This window comes from Macaca nemestrina, chromosome 2 (genome assembly GCF_043159975.1).
Source record: "Macaca nemestrina isolate mMacNem1 chromosome 2, mMacNem.hap1, whole genome shotgun sequence".
NCBI lineage: Eukaryota > Metazoa > Chordata > Mammalia > Primates > Cercopithecidae > Macaca > Macaca nemestrina.
The window spans coordinates 107,446,358-107,464,377 of NC_092126.1; the positions used below are offsets into that span (position 1 = coordinate 107,446,358).

The 18,020-nt window shown below is 46.8% G+C and overlaps 1 long non-coding RNA gene across 6 annotated transcripts in view; it reads left to right on the forward strand.

The window, feature by feature from the left end:
* LOC105480300 (uncharacterized) overlaps nucleotides 1–17,767 on the forward strand; it is a 124,944-nt gene extending 107,177 nt beyond the window's left edge. For 2 of the 6 annotated variants that reach the window (XR_011620013.1, XR_011620014.1), the window contains exon 4: nucleotides 6,669–17,767. This is a non-coding gene — a long non-coding RNA (uncharacterized lncRNA). The remainder of the gene's footprint in view (nucleotides 1–6,668) is intronic. The other 4 variants (XR_011620018.1, XR_011620017.1, XR_011620016.1 and 1 more) reach the window with 3 other exon arrangements.
* The last annotated feature ends 253 nt before the right edge of the window (nucleotides 17,768–18,020 follow it).

Sequence of the window (18,020 nt, forward strand, 5' to 3'; positions counted from 1 at the left end):
GAGGCAAAACAGGCAGGCATGCAGGAGGAAGTGAGAACAGCTTACCTGCTCCTGTGGACAGAGCCCAAGGGCCCCCTTCAGAGCCCCCTCTGTCTGGGTGGGCAGTCTCAAGCTTGCCGGGATGGTTTGCCCCCAGGGTCCTGGGCAGGCAGCAGGATAAGTGAGGTCAGTAACCCCATGAGTACTGACCACAAGGTCAGGGTGTTTGAGAGAAAATGGAGACAGGATTGTCTTGTTCACTTATTAATAGGCATTTGTCATATGCCAGGTAAGGAAATAATCCTCCCATTGTCAGTATATCTTAATCCTCGTGTTGTCTATATGTCTTTCGAGGCTTGCGGGGGAGGGAAATGCTTTGTCAGAAGAAATCCCTTTTCGGAGATAATGCAGATGCACCTCCTTTTACACAATGGGCATGACCCTTAAATGAAGTGTGTCTCACACATGATATTTGGGGCAGCAAGGAAACTTGCATTTTCACACAGTCCTCCTAGAGCTTTTGGGGATGTGACTCCTTAGGTGGATTTCATGTAAATTGAGTTTCTGTAAAGGTTTTTCTGCAATTTGCTTGGTTTCCAAAATAGCAACAAATACTATTCAGTAAAGGCAAGGAGCTGACAATCCTTAGTGCCTCAAGTCCTAGCCATCTCTGATGATCAATATTCATGGGATCTTCACTTCCTTGTTATTACTGCCTTCCCAACTGCCCTCTACCAGCCTGGTAACTGAGATGACCACAATTTTAAAAAAAGAAAAAAATCCAGCCACCTTAAAGCATTTAAAATTCAAATAAGAATTAGAAAAGCAGAGTTCTGAGAACAAGGTCAAAAGAAGGTCTCTTTCAGTTGTATGAAAGTATCACAGTTAAATCCTTGTGAAGAGAGGAACCCAAGCACTTCCACCCCTCAGACAGGTTGAAAGTATGGAGTATAACTCTAGAACCACCCAAAAGATAGGATTTAGACAACTTCAATTTGGCAAAAAAAAAAAAAAAAAAAAAGACGCAACTACCTAAGGCATGAAATTCACACTGTGGAAAAGAAGAAATCATAAATTCCTTCCCTGATGCTAAGTCGCGTTCAGGCAAAAGCAAATTTTCTGACAGTGAATCAACCACTAAAAAAAGCTTCCTGCAGCACAGGGCACAGAGCAGACTTCGCAGACACGGGTGCTTATTATTCTGCTTCCAGCCTTTATTTCTCCCACCTCTCCCCTCTGAAAGCCACGCTCAAATACAGCAATCCATCCGCAGAAGAGCTACGCCTTTCCAAGATTAATTACAAGCAGGGGCCACGTGTCTGGGCTGGATATGTGATTGATCCTGCAGGAGGAAATGCAATGGGAAGCTAATGAGAAGCTAATGCTGCCTTTTATCCAGTAAGCAAAGTTCAGAGATGTTTACATTCTGCTAGTTAAGCAAGACCTAAGATGAATGGACTGTCTTCTCAGCATGAATTCTCGCCAAGGCAACACATACGTATGTCTCAGAGGACATCACCTGGGCCACAGAGGCCAGAGGGTCGGAACTCCTAATTTTGCAAATAGCTTGATTCCATCATGTTTTAATTAGCAAACTGATTCTATTCAAGAGATTGGTGAATGAAAAGTAGATTAAGATCAGTGCAACAGAATTCAGATGTATAGGATTAGAATTGGGATGTATAGACCAGTGGGAGGTATGAAGACTAGATAGGGGTCCTTTCTGCTAATTCTATAATTGGCAGGCAAGAGAGTACTCTTAGCACACTGGATGAAATGTGCTAAGATGCTGGAATTTCCTAATTTTTACAGAAAAGGAGTCTTGTTTTTGCCATATCCTCCCCCCCCCCCAGGAGAAAAATTAAAACCTGAGTACGGGATTAATCAAAACAATTAAAGGAGGAGGAAAATATTGCATGTGGCATAGCTATACCTTGGAAAAAATTAATGACAAAGAGAGTTGGTAATTCAGGAGGTCCACCCTCGACTCTGATGCCCAGCAGCTGAAATGGCATCACACCAAAGATGTGGTGTGTAGCCTGGAAAGTCCCTGGTCTCTATGGCCACTTGGTAGCTATGACTTTGGGTAAGCTAATTGTCATTTCCAAGCTTCCATTTCCTTAAGTGGGAAATTGATAAAACAGTACTATCTCAATTAAAGAAGATAATGGGCCGCGCATGGTGGTTCACGCCTGTAATTCCAGCACTTTGGGAGGCCAAGGTGAGTGGATCACAAGGTCAGGAGATCAAGACTGTCCTGGCTAACACGGTGAAACCCTGTCTTTACTAAAAATACCAAAAATTAGCTGGATGTGGTGGTGGACGCCTATAGTCCCAGTTACTCAGGAGGCTAAGGCAAGAGAATGGCATGAACCCAGGATGCGGAGCTTGCAGTGAGCCAAGATGGCACCACTGCACTCCAGCCTGGGCAACACAGCGAGACTCCATCTCAAAAAACAGAAGATAATGAATGTGAAGCATCCAGGCTGGTAAGAGGAACATAGTAAGTGCTCAACTAATGATAATAGTTTATTTGTTAGACGTTCCAGCAGCACTTGGGAACAGCAGGAGGGAAAAGGCAGTGTTCAGTGGCTGGGTTTGCAAGGGAAGCATACAGCTCTTTTGTGTAGCAAAACACTTTTAACACGGAGGGCAAAAATCCTGTCCTGACACCAAATAGGTTTAATGTCCTGCCCTCACAGTTACCATAATGATGCCTAGGCACTCACATCAGGATGCACATTGAGCTCTGTCCAAACATGGGGCTTTCAAATCTATACATGCACACCATCATTTAAAACTACTCATAAGTCTTAGCAAGGATTAGACTAGAGTAACACAAAAAGGACTGTATGGAGCTGAAGGCTATTTGGAGCAAGAAATCAGCCAGGTTGAACTGTGGTTTAACAGCAGTGAGCACCGCCTCATCCCTAGAGTCTGCGTTGGAAACCGGGCCCCATGCTGGCAGCTTTCCCTCCCCAGTCCCACATAACTTTCACAACATCTATACGAAAGCTATGGGGTGATGAGGAGACAAATGGATGGAGAATTGGAGAGGGAAGCCCAGGTGCTTTGCAGGGGCTCCATAGCCATAATGGCCATTATTTATGGAGCACTTATAGTGTTCCCAGCGGCATGCCATGCACCTCACATGTACTTTATTTAATCCTCACAATAACCCTGCTGTGTAAAACCAAGTCTCGCCATTGCTAATGTGGGGATTGTAAGAGTCTCACAGGTCAAGTAACTTGCCCAAAGTCACATAGCAGCAGGCTAGGACTCAGGCCCTGAGTCCCAGTGCTCATACCCCCAGAATGCTTCCTCACATCCACCAAAGGCTACCAGGGTAACACAGAGACCAGCGGGAGGCATGGAGACTAGATAGGGGTCCTCACAGCCAGATTTCTGTAATTCGCAGGCAAGAGAGTACAGTTCATATCTGAAGACCCTAAAAGATATGCCCATGTGGAATATGATGTACTCTGCATATGTACTACACAAATGGCAGTGAGTTTTGACAAATTCCTCAGTCTATGCTAATATCAGCTTACATGTACCCACTGCCTGCTATATGTGTACCATCACTGTTCTGAGTGATTGACATGTATTAACACAGAATCCTTACACAGCAGTCCTGTGTGGCCGGTGCTATGGTTATGCCTGTTTTACAGATGAGCAAAATGAGGCCAGAGAGGTAAAGCAACATGCTTGGTGTCACAGAGGTAGAAGTGGTCCAGCTCCCAGGCTCTTACCCGCACGGGGACACGAACTAGAAGAGCAATACACTGTGGGGCCTGGAGATTCAGCTCCTCCCTGTGTCAGGTGAATACCTGACAAAGGCAACTGCAGGAAGGGATGTGCCTCATCTAATAATTCATGTTAATGATTCCACTAAGCCTTAAAGAGGACAGCACCAAAGACGACAAGTGACAGGCATGCTTTCCATCCTCAAGCCCTTCTCGTCCTTTATGGTAACTGTGAGGGTGGAACGTTAAACCTATTTGGTGTCAGGACAGGACAGGATTTTCCAGCCATGGAAAAGAGATGTTTAGCTGATCTTCCTGTTTTAACCCTTTTCACTTAGCATATTTAGCTGACGCTGGGTGGGGCTGCCAGAAACACTTTGGAGGCATGCTGAGCGGCGCCGTGACATCCTTGTCCGAAAGACATGGCCACTGGCTGGCGTCCAGCGCTGTGGTTGACTTTCAAACCATATAATTGAAATCATTTTTTTTAAAAGGAGGGGTAGGTGCCAGAGTAGGAGAAAGATCTTGGCAAAAACCTTATATGCGCTTTTTCCACCATTGGATTGACCAGACAGGGCCACAAAGCTGATACAACAGGATTAGCAGAATTGCATTGTTGGACATAGGCACAGCGTGACAGGTGCTACAGCAAAGGCATTTGGCAGGATTAACCTGCCAAGGATAAAGATGTAGCAGACAAGGGGCTGAATTAATGGACTGGCATGACCGAAGCAGGGAAATCTATTTGCATGCGATATTAACTGTGCTAATAAACTCCAGGCTGAGCTCGGCAGGCCAGGCAGCCTCTTTGAACTAGGGGTTTTATTTTTCACCTAGAAGGCTTCTGCCAAGATAGGCTATGCTTTACAGGTTGCCTTTTGGTTTTTTTGCCATCATCTTAAAGTAGACGTGCTGTCTTAAATGCCTACAACAACATGTGTGCTTTACTGACCATGTAGAATGATTCTAATACCTCAGAATTTGGAAGCCAAAAAAGGTCCTCCATTTAGAGGGTGATTGTCTATGAAAAAGCAGTGAAGAAATATAGATAGAGCACACTCTGGAAAACATCTACTTGGGATAGGTTGTCTTGTCTGAGTTTTATATTCTGATTTCCTGAAAGTCAGGGTGGGTCTGGAGTGAGCAGGCAAGATGCCCAGGATGCAGAACCTCAGGAAGCACCCATGGTCTAGCTCAGACGAGAGCAGGATCAGCACAGAGGGTGCCTCTCTCCTCTCGCCCTGGCCCCATCCTGGCAACAGCATAACATCCACCCATTCAAAACCATGAGTGGACTTGAATACGCCTCACACTGACACTAACTGCACTGCTGAGTGTTGGGAGGTGGTCCAGGAAGCGTTGTAAGAGACTGAGGAAGGGAGCCAGTAAAGGTTATCCATCAGGTTACTGCTGCTGGCACATGCGGACCTCTGTGAGCTGGTGTAGAACCCATCACAGGGTTATCCCACCCAGGGTGCCAGAGAGCCGGGTGTTTATCCACCAACTCCTGTCCGTCACTGGTTGATGCTCCTTGGAAATGTTAACTCCTTGGCCCCCAGCCGGCCCACATGCAGCCTGAACACACTCCTGCTCCCATTCCTGACCCAAGGAAGCCCCTAAGCCAAGAGTCGCACCCTATATATATAGGAACGGAGGTGCTAGGCACAAACAGTGCTGGCCACATGGGCAAAATTTAATTTTCTTCAGAAGTCAAAGCCACATCAGACTCCCACTGTACTGAGGCCCATCAGGAACGTCAGTTTTTAACAGAGCCCTAGATTTAGAGCAGCAGTTCCCAAATCTGGTTTATCAGAATCCTTGGGGTTGGGGGGTGAATTCCTGGACTTCACTCCCAAGCTGGCTGAACCAGGATCTTGGAGTTGGGGTCCAACCCTGCATCACCCACTCCCCACCGTGCAGGCTTCCTGAGCTGGCCAGAGTCAGTGGCTGATGGCAAACTCTGAATGGAATTCATGCTGATCCATGATGACCCTAGGAGGTGGTTGACGAGGAAACACATCCTGCATTTCTATTGCAGTTATCTTTTTCCAGAACAGGCGAAAAATGTTTTGTTGATTTGAGACCTCTGATGTTACAAAGCTTAGATAAATGTCACGTCCTTGGTATTGCCTGCACCAATCAATCATTATGTGATGTTTAAAAAAAAAAAAAATTAGCTGACCTGACCCTCCCAAGCTAGTGGTGAAGGAGGACTAATGTAAGCAGGCCAAATTGGAAAGTAATAAGAGATAAAGGCTTTGGTTAAAATTGGCACAGGATTATTGGAATATTAGATATCTTGCATTCTCTTAAAGTGCCCTTGGAGTAGCTGAGGTGCTTAAGGAGGCAATAGCAGGTAAAAAGCCCTGAGGTGGGAGGGTGCAGGGTGTGTTCCAGCTGAGCTTTAGTCCACATGCCACTCGGGATGTGGCATGTCACACACCCTGTCAAGTGACATCTTCTTGAGCTCAAAAGAGGCTCCATCCACAAGAAAGGCCTGATCTTTTTACACTGCAGAAGACACCATATGGTCTTGCTCTGTGTTTCAAGATCTGAGAGACAGCGCAGCCAGAGCCCAGGAGGAGGGAATGATGGTGGACGGGCAGGAAGGGCTGGACCCACAGGGGCTTGTGGGCTTTTGCAGGAAATTATTTTATACCATGTGTGATGGGGAGCAAATGAAGGTTTGAAGCAGGAGAGAGACACCTTCTGATTCATATTTTAAGAGGGTCACTCGGGCTGCTGTGGGAAGGTTGTGTTAGCCCCTTACCACCTAGACCAGACAAGAAGTGGCGGGGGTCTGGACTGGGAGTTTGGGTGGCCATGAAGAAATCCACTCAATATGGCAAAATATTGGAACTTTCTGGATATTCTGATGATTCATAGGGGACACAAAGAACAGATTTTTACCATCATGGTGCCCTTACACCCCCTGCTTTGCAGGACCCCCTCATGGAATGGGAGCACATCCAGGCTGAAGGCCCCTGTGTTCCAGGTGCTGTGTGGGTGCTGACGTGCCAGGTGACTCCATGATGGCTTCCATCCTCAGGGTCACCATCAACTAAGACAGACTGAAGATGTAAATAGTAATGGAAGGACATGAAAGGTACAAGAGTCAGAGGCCAGGCCAAGAGCGCAAGCTGAGCAAGGGGCAAGGAAGGCTCCCTTGATGGCTGGGTCCAGAACCGGGACTGCAGACAGGAGTTTTCTGGACAGAAAGGGGTGTGGGCCTTCCAGTCAGGTTCAGATCCACAGAAGCATGCACACGTGGTATGCTAGGGGCACCACCGTGCCATCAGGGAGGGGCATGCTGGAAAAGAGGCTGCAGAATCTGGGACTCACTCTATCCTGGGGCAGTGGGGAGTTTAGGAGAGGGTGAGTCAGATCGGTGTGGTGTTTGCCTAGAGTCAGGAAGATGAGTTAAGAGGTCTGTTGAAGTAAAATTATTCATTACAGAATAGCACCGTGTATGTTTCTAAAATACTTGGTGCCATATTTATTCTCCTGAGCACTTAGAAAAGAATAACTGGGCCCTTGAGTCTTGGTTGCAATCATTCATTCATCCAACCAGTATTCATCAAGCGTCTCCCACATGGCCAATGCTGGGGACCCAGTGGTGAAGTTGGAGACGACTTCACTCTCACGCCATGAGAAGTGCTTTAAAGGAAGAGAACCAGATACCTGTAGAGCATGTTACAGAGGAGTCAGGTCTGGTCTGGGGTTGGAGGTCCAGGAAGTGACTGGAGTTGAAGCTTGAAGGAGTTGGTATTCAACATGCAAAACTGGGAAAGAGGCATTCGAAGGAAGTAGCTCGTGTGAGGGCCCTGGGGTGGGAGGGAGCATGGTTCATTTGAGAAGTTAAGAAAGCACAGAGAGTAAGGAGGAGAACAGGGAGGGTTAGGGGAGGAGGGGGTAGGGCCTGTGCCAGGCCTGGCCCTGCCCTTTAAGGTGCCAAGTCCTTGCAAGCATTTGAAGTTAAAACATGATGGCCATTTGTTGATGATTTCTTGATCTCTCTGTTTCCCCTTAGGCACTGGTGGATTCTCGACAGAACCACAAAGTGGAGTTGGCTACAGATGAGTCTGTTCATGGCCTCAGCTTCCCACCTATTCCTGAGTCACTTTTTGCCCCTCAGACAGAGATGGGATAGCGCCAGGATGTGGGTTTGTGTTATCTAATTTCTTGGAGTTTGTACAGGTTTTACCTGGTACCAGCGTGACCTTCCCATGTACCCTCTTGGTCAGCAACTCACAGTCTGCTTGCTTTATTTTATAAGGAGTTAATCCCACTTTCTGGAACTTGCTCATTCTCAAAGTGAGTGGTTGTTAGCCCTCAAGACAGTCCGCAGAAATTTCAGCCCCATGGGAAAGAAAAAAATGCAGGTCTCTACCTGATGCTTGGAAAGCCAGCCATGTTAACTTTGTCAACACCAATGCTCATCAAATATGCACATTTATCTAGTGTTCCCAACCTAGATTCCCAGCCTGGGATTCTGTGGGCCAGAGGCCCCAGGGTAGAGATTATAGCCTAACATCCCAGCCGAGAATCTTTGATTGCAGATAGGAAAAATCCAGACATTTCTGAACTCCAAGACCACAGTGATTTACGTGGCTTGGTGATAAGCTATTACTCATAAATTACTCGAAGTTTCTGCTTCCCCCGACTCTGGCAAGAACTTTGGCAGAACTTCTACGCCATATCCAGTACTAGGAACTTGCCAAGTTTATGTCCTTAGAATAAAGTGGGTTCCAAGATAGATGGCAGAAAGTGGGAAATGTGATTTTTCTTGATTGGGTAACTAAGAACCACACAGCAGGCGGGAGTCATTTTGGGCCAAAGAGCTGTTCATTTAAAGTGTTTATTGACACCTGGAAATAGGGATTAAACTTCAAATGCTATTTTCACGTCAAGTTTATGCTCTATAATTTCATAATGGTGATAAAGTCCAGGCAGCTACCAAAAGGAGAGCTCCCAAGTGATCTTACTACTGGGTCTCCCTAATACAGACATTCAGGATCCTGGACCAGCTGAAGCCAGGGGAGGAAGCACCCTGGCGGGTCACCGGCTGATGGAAAGGAGGCGCCGTGATGGTTAAGTGTTTCCATGTTGGCTACCTGATTTCTTTTCAGACGGTCTCAGCTTTGGTTGGTTTGTATGACTGCCTCAAATTCTCGGTGGTCACCCTTATTTTTTATTTGGAATGTGTTCCCCACTCTGTAGAGGACTGAGTCAGGGAGATGGCTGTGCATCCTTGAAGGGTTCCATTTTGACCCTGATCATCCTCAGTAGACATGGGTGCTACTCCAAGCGTGGGCTTGGAGGTTTGGGGACCGCGAACAGCATACAAATCGAGAGGTGAGGGACAGCCGAGGGAAAGAAACTACTCAGAATATGCGGTAAGAACCATGTCTGGTTTCTGTTTGGCAACACAATAATGGGATTCCTTGCATTTCTCCCAGAAAAGCATCAGTGGGGAAAAATCTTTGTTCTGGGAGGTGCAGTGATCATCAAATACTATGAAGGCCCATCATTGGACATACTCAAGCTGTGGAGGGCTGTGTTTTCCAAGAGAAATACCAATGCACAGGTAAGTTTGTATTCAGGACCCAGGACTCCTTGGAGCCATGGATACCCACCCATGACCCCTATGGGATGGGGAAGTTCACAAAAGGCACAACAAAAAAAGTCTTTCAGGTGGGGCTAGGGAGGGCAGTGAAATGTTGGCTTATGCTTGCTTCCCGGTTCTCACTTCTGGCTGTTCTCTGTCCTCTCTCCACCTCGTCCTCCAGCAGCAGCAGCACAGAGCCATCTCTGCGCCCATCGGCCTGCCCCAGAGACCTCCCCAGCATGGTGTGGTGGGGCAGCTGGTGTTGTGAATCAGGCCGTTGCCAATCAGAGAACGGCTACTTCACAACACCAGGGCCGCACCACACTACAGGCAGCATTCCGGCTCCAGAATCCACAAGGGCGCCCTCTGGCGAGGCAGCCACACCCACCGCAGAGGACCGTCAGCTCCAGAACCCAGGCAGTTCTGGGCTGGCTGCTGCAGCTCCCCTGCAGACACTGGCCTCCTGAGGCTGCTGTTTATCCCCCAACACAAATGCTCTGCTTTTAAAGAAAAAGACACTCCTGGTAACATTAGCTTCCTACAGAGAAAATGATGCGACCAGGCTTCCCACTGTGAAAATGAAGTTATGGGCCATCAGGAGGGTTAAGCGCCACTCAGCTGAACATTTTCTCCTAGGTGCCAAAACACCTCCTAGGTGCGGAGCTGGGACCGTTGTTTTGATACTTGGTGATGGTAGCTTTGAATAGGGCAAAGTAGAGGAAAGGGAGGACCTAGTAATAGGACAGTGGCCTCCTGGAGAGAGGAAGGCTCTTTGTAGCCACATATACAGGTAATGCATCTTCTTCCTAGATGATCCCAGGGTCCCTGGAGAGCAAACACCTTTCTTGGCTGGGGAGAGTTCCACAGCTCTCCATCAGCGCATATCCCAGTGACCTGAGTGCCGGATAAGAACCAAGCACGGGATTGTTCCTAGGGCACTGATCTGCCAGATACTCCATCAAAGGTAATACCTGCCATTCATTACCTGTGCTGACAGATGGGCTTCCTTTCCCCAGGTCCGTACAGCCATGGACCCAGCAGAGCTGGAAAACTAATGGAGGTCTCTAGAGTTGGAGTAGTATTTCGTGCCTAACTTAAATCTTATATGTGACATCACCATTTTTCAGAGCCCAAGCAGGAGTTTTCAAGATAGAGTGGCTGGGTTGCCTAGTGTCCTTTCCAAAACACTAATAAAAAGGAGGATGTTCCTCTCTCTAGCTTTTTATAGGACAAAGATCAAGAGCCACTCTGATTAACTCAGGCCCAGTCTATAGTCTGTTTGTATAGGGATCTTGCTGCTCTGAAAACCAGAGAGATAGATAAAAACAAGCACCATGCAAACCTTGCATAGCACCCAGGTTACATAGAGCCTGAGTTAACCAGAGCCACCTGCATCTGTATCACCTTAGAATTCTGGAAGGTGAGTCTACTTCTGTAAAGTTCTATCCCTCACCCCCATCCCTATATCGTTAACAGCATCTCTGAAATTTGTACTAAATTATGTTTAGGGACAAATATCTTCAAAGCAAAATAGTCCCAGTTTTCAGAAAGGGCTTCTTGCCGTCTCCTTCATCCAGTTACCAACTCGCCTACCACCAGCGGAGTCCAAGCCAGAGCCACTCACGGTGTGGTCCATGGGCGGCAGCTTCAGCATGTTGGAAAAGCAGGATCCCAAGGGCCACCATGCACCTGCTCCATCAGAATCTCCAGTGGCCAATTCGGGGAACATAGCAAGACTAATCTCTACAAAAAATGTTTTTAAAAATTAGACGGGGGTGTGGTGGCACACACCTGTAATTCCATCAGCTACTCAGGCAGCTGAGGTGAGAGGACCTTTTGAGCCCAGGAGTTTGAGGCTGCAGTGAGCAGAGATTGTGCCACTGTACTCCAGCTTGGGTAACAGAGCAAGACCCTGTCTCAAAAAAAAAAAAAAAAATCTCCAGTGGAGACAGCAAGCTGGTCAGGAACTCTGTTACAGGCACTCCAGGGGATGCTTCAAAACCACTTCCGCCCGCTTTTGGGTCTCCCCACAACCTCTCCAGCTTCCATTTCAGCCTTCTCTCTTCCACACATTATAACCAGAATGATCTTTTCAAAATGCACTCCTAAATCATGCAAATGCCTCCCATTCCTGGCCTTGTAACTGCTTAATGGGTTATCCTCACGCTAACTTCAGTGGGACCTGTGAATGACATCCACTCCCCTCCCCACCCCTCCTCCCTTTCCATAAGATCCCTCTGGCCCCTGCCACAGGGCCTTCATTCAGCTCAGCCCTATCTAGAAGGCTCCCAGCTGCCTCCAAACTCCCATCATTGATGCCTGACCATCCTCCAGGTTTTAGACAGAGCTAACTCCCACTACCCAGAAGGCCAGGTCAGGTAACAGCTCTTCTGTGCACTCAGCAAGCTGAATTCCATCCCTTCAGAACATTCATCTCATTTTGTCATTACTCATTCATGAATGGGAATCTTTGCTGAATCTGTGTCTTTCCCACTGGCCATAAGTTCCTTGAGGGCAGGGTTATTCAGCTTCATTCACTGCTGTACCCTCCAGCCTAGTTCAGTGTCTGGCACTGAGTAGACACTGAATCAATCTGTTCAATGAATGGAGAAGCACAGTCCAAGCCCTGTGTCCTTCAAGGTGAGACACTCTTGCTATTTGTTGAAGCCCTGGGTCTTTGTTTCCTTTCAGTGGCATCATTATTAATAGTAGCAGGCAATTACAGAGTAGAAACTGCCAGCCACTGCCCTGAGTCCTCCATGTACATTTAGCCATGTACTTGGTGCCTCCATTTCCTCCTCATAAGCAGGCAGGTCATGTAACCACCCTATCAGGTAAGTACCAAGACCACACCATCCATATTGTTGGTGATTGGTGTCACTACTGTTTAAACCCAAGCACTTTGGCCTCAGAGTCCATGTGTTGAGCCACTGCCTCCTGCTGCTGAGGAGCCAACGTGAAGGGGACAAAGCTGATGACGGAAGTCCAGGGCTGCTCCCAGGGACTGAGCAAAAAAGCCTTCTCCATTCTCAGAGGCTTCCACTCTGGTTTCTTAAACCAGGTAGACCAGGCAGTGTTCTCTCCCTTTGTGCATTTGTAGATTCTAACCTTGTTTAAAACACTTCATAATGGAACCTGATTAAAAACCTAATAAAATATAAAATGGGGTCAAGTCCAGAGAGAGAATGAGAGAACCATTTAAGATCCAGAGGATGCTCTACTTAATTTTGGTATTGAGCTGCTGAATTCATTTGAAGTTTGCACAGTGACCTTCAGAGGTCGAGACCACAAAGGCAAATTGTGCTCCCCACCCACCTCACCCCACCCCTGTCCAGAACTGTTTCCTCAAGGCTAGCCTAGGGGAGCACAACCTTGGGCTGCCTCCCCCGCATGCTTAGATCCAGCCAGAGCGCCACCCCTGGGCCACAGACCTCCATTCACATTGTGGCTTCTTTTCCAAAGTGTATTCACCTCATTGAGAACAGCCTCTCCCCTCCTGAACATTCCAGACCTTCCACTTAGGCTGACTTAATGCCACCTGGCCAGAAAAAAAGAGTGTCCATTCCCCCTTTTCTAAAACCTTGATTTTGTGATCATTTGAAGCTCTGACTTTAGAATCTCTGTATTATAACTTCCTTGGGATCCTACCTTTGCAGCTAGCCACATTGCAAATTATAAGACTCTCTCTGGAGGCCAGTTGTAGACAACTAAAAGCCCTGGTGATGTAGGGAGCTCGCCAGACACACACTTTTATACCCGCCACCTTGTCTTAAGCCGGTTACCATCTGCTGACCCCAGTCAGGTCTTCTGGGAAAAGCTGGGTTTGGGAAAGGAGTTCCCTGAATGTATTTAATAGCAAATGGAGCAATGGTTCTCAAAGTGTGCTCCCTGGAGCAGCAGCGGCACCAGCATCTCCTGGGAACTCATTAGACATGCACATCCTCCAGCTGCACCCACCCCTGCTGAGTTAGCAGCTCTGGGGTAAGGCCAGTGCACTCAAGTTTGAGAACTACCAAAATAAAGTAAAAGATGGGGGAGAAAACCCCTCGAGTATCAAATGTTAGAAGGCCACAATAGTGGAGCGTCTGTGCCTACCATTTGTAGAAATGTGGCAAGTTTAGGGTGTTTACTAATGCATGTTGAATAATGATTCTCTTAAAACTTTTGTGAATTGTAAAAGTAAATCCCTAGGGATGCTGGGCAGTGATAACCTGACTCTCCCATTTTCACCTGCACACACATGCCCAGAACATCCTCTTCTCCTTCATAACAGGGAAGTTGGAAGGTAAGTTATTTTCTACCAATATAAAGTCTTAGATTTTTATTTATTAAATTCTTAACACAGTATATGGCACAGTTACCTTTTAAAGGCTTTCCATTTATTTAATCTGAGCCCACAACAACCCCATTTAAGGAGAGGAACTAAAGCCAGAGAGATTTAGGAGCCAGCCTGTACCTCAGGGATGAGAGACATTACTTGCTGGAGCAGAGATTTGAGCTCAGCAATGCTCCCAGACCCACACTTGCCCTTGCTTTTGATTTTCTACCTCCCTAATGAACAAGTGGGAATTATAAAGTCAGCTGTGCCCAGCTTAGAGCACCTGTTTCTGTCTGAGCAATGAAAAGCCATTTGATTGGCAGTCAACTTGGAGAAACTCTGACCTTAAATGATAGTGCCATAAAGACCAAACACTGGGCAGTCATATCGTTTCAACTTGACAAAATTTGTCATACTTTTTTCTCAAGGCGGCCTTCTGTGTTTTTTTTGCTAGTGGCAGGGGTAGATTTCCTTGTTTTACTGGTAATTATCACCTTTTACCTTAGACTTCATAGGTGGTCTTTTATGCATTCCTCGTGAAAGCCATAGCCAAAAGCCTTTTCAACCCCAAGCATCTGTCTCTTGGTAGGTACTGGCTTCAGGCAAGTGGCTTCTGTCATGAAGAAAATAATTTGAGTGTCATTGCTACAAGGCAAGTGTTCCTATGTACTCCATCACACCAACTGCAGTGAGACTATCAGGAAAGCTTTGGGTACCCTCCCCGGGAAAACTGCACATCACTCTGCTGAAATTTCAGGAAAAGTTTACGGGTCTCAAGGACAGAGCTGAAGTCAAAAAATTTCACCTTCATGTTAACTTTTATGGATTTTTAAGGGGAGGGGCAAAAAAATTCATTTCGCCATTCCCTTTGTCTTCTTAAAACTCAGAAGAAACCTCACACACACACCAATGAGTTTGAAATCGCTATTTCAAAAGGCATAGCAGAATTTTGATAGAAAAATAGAGCAAAATAAGCAGTAAAACCTCATCCCTAACATTCTCCAGCTGCCTGACATCCTGGTTCAGTTCCGGAGACTTTGCATTGCTCCCTAGTTCCAGGGGGTGGCACAGGAGCCAAAAACGAGACCTGAGGCTGAGGCCCAACAGAAGATGAAACTTGGGAGCAGCCTCAGCTCCAGGAATCCTCACTTCCTGGCACAGCAGGTTTGGGTGCCGCAGAGCCCAGGGCTAGGCGCCTGCCAGCAGTCCATCAGTCACAGTCTCAGATGAGTGGCATCAAGGTGGAGCCCACTGAAGTGAAAGGGGCTATGAGGGACACCTGCAGCAGAAATGTCTGCCCCTTGCCTTGTCCCACTGAAGCTCCATCTCACAGTTGGAGAAGTGGAAGCAAAGGAACCTGTCCTAGACCACACAGCCTGGCCCTCTGTTTCCAGAGCCAGAGATCTTTGTGCTCTGGAACAAAGACAGTGACCCCATTAACCCACTGGCACGCACTCTGTGCCAGGCACTTGGCCTGTGTCGTCCCATTGCGGCACAGAGCAGCCCTGGGAATGGAAGCAGTATCATTCCCATTTTTCAGGTGAGGTACAGGCTCAGAAAGGTCAAGAAACTTGCTCACGGTCTCACAGCTGGTGAGTAGGTTGTCAGACTCCAAAGATGTGTGCTGCTAACCCTGCCCAAAAGGACTTCATCCTCCTCCCTCCTTCCTAGACAGTTCTCCCGACCACCCGCCAACAGGCAACGTAGGTGTGATTGCCTTCAAAGGTTTTTTACCTGCCTTCAAGCTTGAAGCACTAGAGACTGAGGGAAGAGAGAACTGGAAGTGAAGGAAGAAAAAAGAGCTACTGCCCTCCTGCGGTGAACCTCCAAGGTTGTTCCCTCAGGCCTGACTGGACTGGAAGAAGCAGGGGGTGTGGGTGTGGGGTGTGTGTGTGTGGTGTGTGTGTGTGTGTGTGTGTGTGTGTGTGTGTGTGTGTGTGTGTAATTGACTTTGTGACCATGAAACTGAGTTAATACTCTTCTGTCTTTGCCTATTTCTTCTTGTCCATTGCCTAGAGGAATACCCATTAATGTTTAGAGGCAGAGGCATGGAATGATAGAAAATAACACTGTTGAAGGACCAAAAATTTTAAAATTGCTGACATACAGCATAGAATGTGAAAGTCCCTGATAATCTTATCCTTAGGGATAACCACTTGCCATTTTTTACAATTTGAATTTTTTTATTATTACAAAAGTCAGACACATTTAAAAATACTTTAAAACAAAATAAAAATAAATGCTTCATTGCTCAGGTTACCCTAGTACATGCAAGGTCTGAGACCACATCCATCAATGCAATTTGCTGCATGGATTACCAGATCTCCCCACCATTGACCTCTTGATTTTTTTTTACTCTGAGAGCAAACAGAATGGGCAAGGGCTGACCTGAAATCCTTTTGAAACACAAGCTGGATCCTAGGGCTTTGACCTCCACTGCTCACTGCCACACAGGATCCATCTCTGTGCCCCACTCCACCCCACCCCACTGGCCTTCCTGCTGCTGCTCACACAGGCCTACTCCTAAGGCCTCTGCATACTCTGTTCCCTGCAGAGACCTCTCTTCCTCTGAACAAATGTGGGACCCATCTCTGCCAAGGCTGGGAAGCAAACAGCCCCCACTTTGCCTTGCCAGCCTGTGTTTGCCCCATTCCTGTGGTGGACTCTCCCAGCTGCTTTCACGTGGCATTTGAGCTCTGGGAAGCTAGAAGTTTGTGGAGTCCAGTTCCCTCGTTTTGCATATATGGACGATAAAGCCTGCAGGCAAGGGCTCTGACAAAAGGAAAAATGCCTTCCATTTGGCATTGTGATGCAGAGGCTGTCACAGACAAGCCTGGGAATTTGGGATACATCTTGCTGAGCCTAGAGACAGAAAAGAGCTTCTAGGCTGCCTTCCCTGAGCCCCAGGCCAGGCCCCTCCAGGACACACTTGCATGGCACCCTGTTCTTCAAAACACTGCACACTAATGACGATGCAAAGGATTAACTGACTTTTCCATATTCTTGTTTTCTACCAAGTGATAAGCTTCAGAAGGACAAGGTATGAGTCCATTTTGCTTTTTGCCTTCCCCAGCACATGGCACAATGCCCAGCACATAGTGTTTTGAGAGACAGCTGACTGGCTGTCTCATACAAGGTCCTGCTCTGTTGGGCACAAGGGCTGCTTAACACATTCCTGTGCTACAAAAGACGGGTAGTGCTCCTCTCCTCTAGGAGCCACCAAATAAATTCAGATACGAATGCCAAAAAGAGGGCAGCACCGCTTAGGGAGAGAGTGCCTTGATAAGGCACTGTTTCTATCCATGGAGGCAGTGTGGAATGATAGGAATGATCCAGGACCTAGAGGAGAGAGCTTAAGTCTTATTTGCAGCCAAAAGCCTTCAAACCTGAGCTAGCCAGAACTGTTGTGTCAGAATTCTCACCCATGACAAGCAGCCTGGAGGTAGGGAGTCCAGGGTTGATGCATTGACTTAAGGTGTCATCAAAAGCTTAGACTACCCTTCTGCTGCACCACCCTTATCACCTCGTGATCACAAGAGGACTACTGTTCAAGTCATCACTTCCACATTCCAGAAGGAAGAAAGGAAAGGTAGAGGGGCCAGAAGTATCTCTACCTTTTATCAGGAGGCATTAGCTTTCCCAGAAACTTCCATGTCCACCCAGCAGACTTCCACTTACATCTCACTAGACAGAACTCCTATCACTTGGCCACCCCAGCAGTCAGGGAAGCTGGAAAGGTGAGCATTCAGCTGTAGAGAGTGGAAACACAAGCAGCGAGAGAAGAACAGGTCAGTCATCACTGTAGAGTTCCCTGCCCTGCAGCATCTGCCAAAACTAGGTAAATTATTTTTTACCATAACAGTGTTTTTGTGGATTTTCTTATTACAAAAGCAATGCATATACATTGTTACTTTAGAAAATAAAGATTTTAAATCTTCAACAAGCCCATTACTCAGAAGTGACAACTGTTTTTCCTGGTTTATTAGCTTTCTAGATCTTTGTATTTTTTTTTTTAACATGAGTGGAACCACAATATGGGTTGCTTTGAAATTAGCCTTTGCACTTGGCATTGTGAAAAATCTTTCCAAACCATTAAATGTTCTCTGCAGAATTACATTTTATGTATTTGTGTTCCATTGAATAAGGCACATAATTTGTTTATTCAGTCTCCTGGTGTTAGGCATGTTTATAAAAGTAAAATGTGAGAAACCAAAACTAGTGATTCTCCTTGTAGCTTAATCTTTGACCCAGGTGTTCCCTGTCTAGGAATGTCTTGGAGTATTTGTGGATGTGTACATCTTCACAGCTTTTGAAACTTCCCACAAAATTGCCTTTCTAGATGAACTGTTCCAATGTACAATCCCAAGAA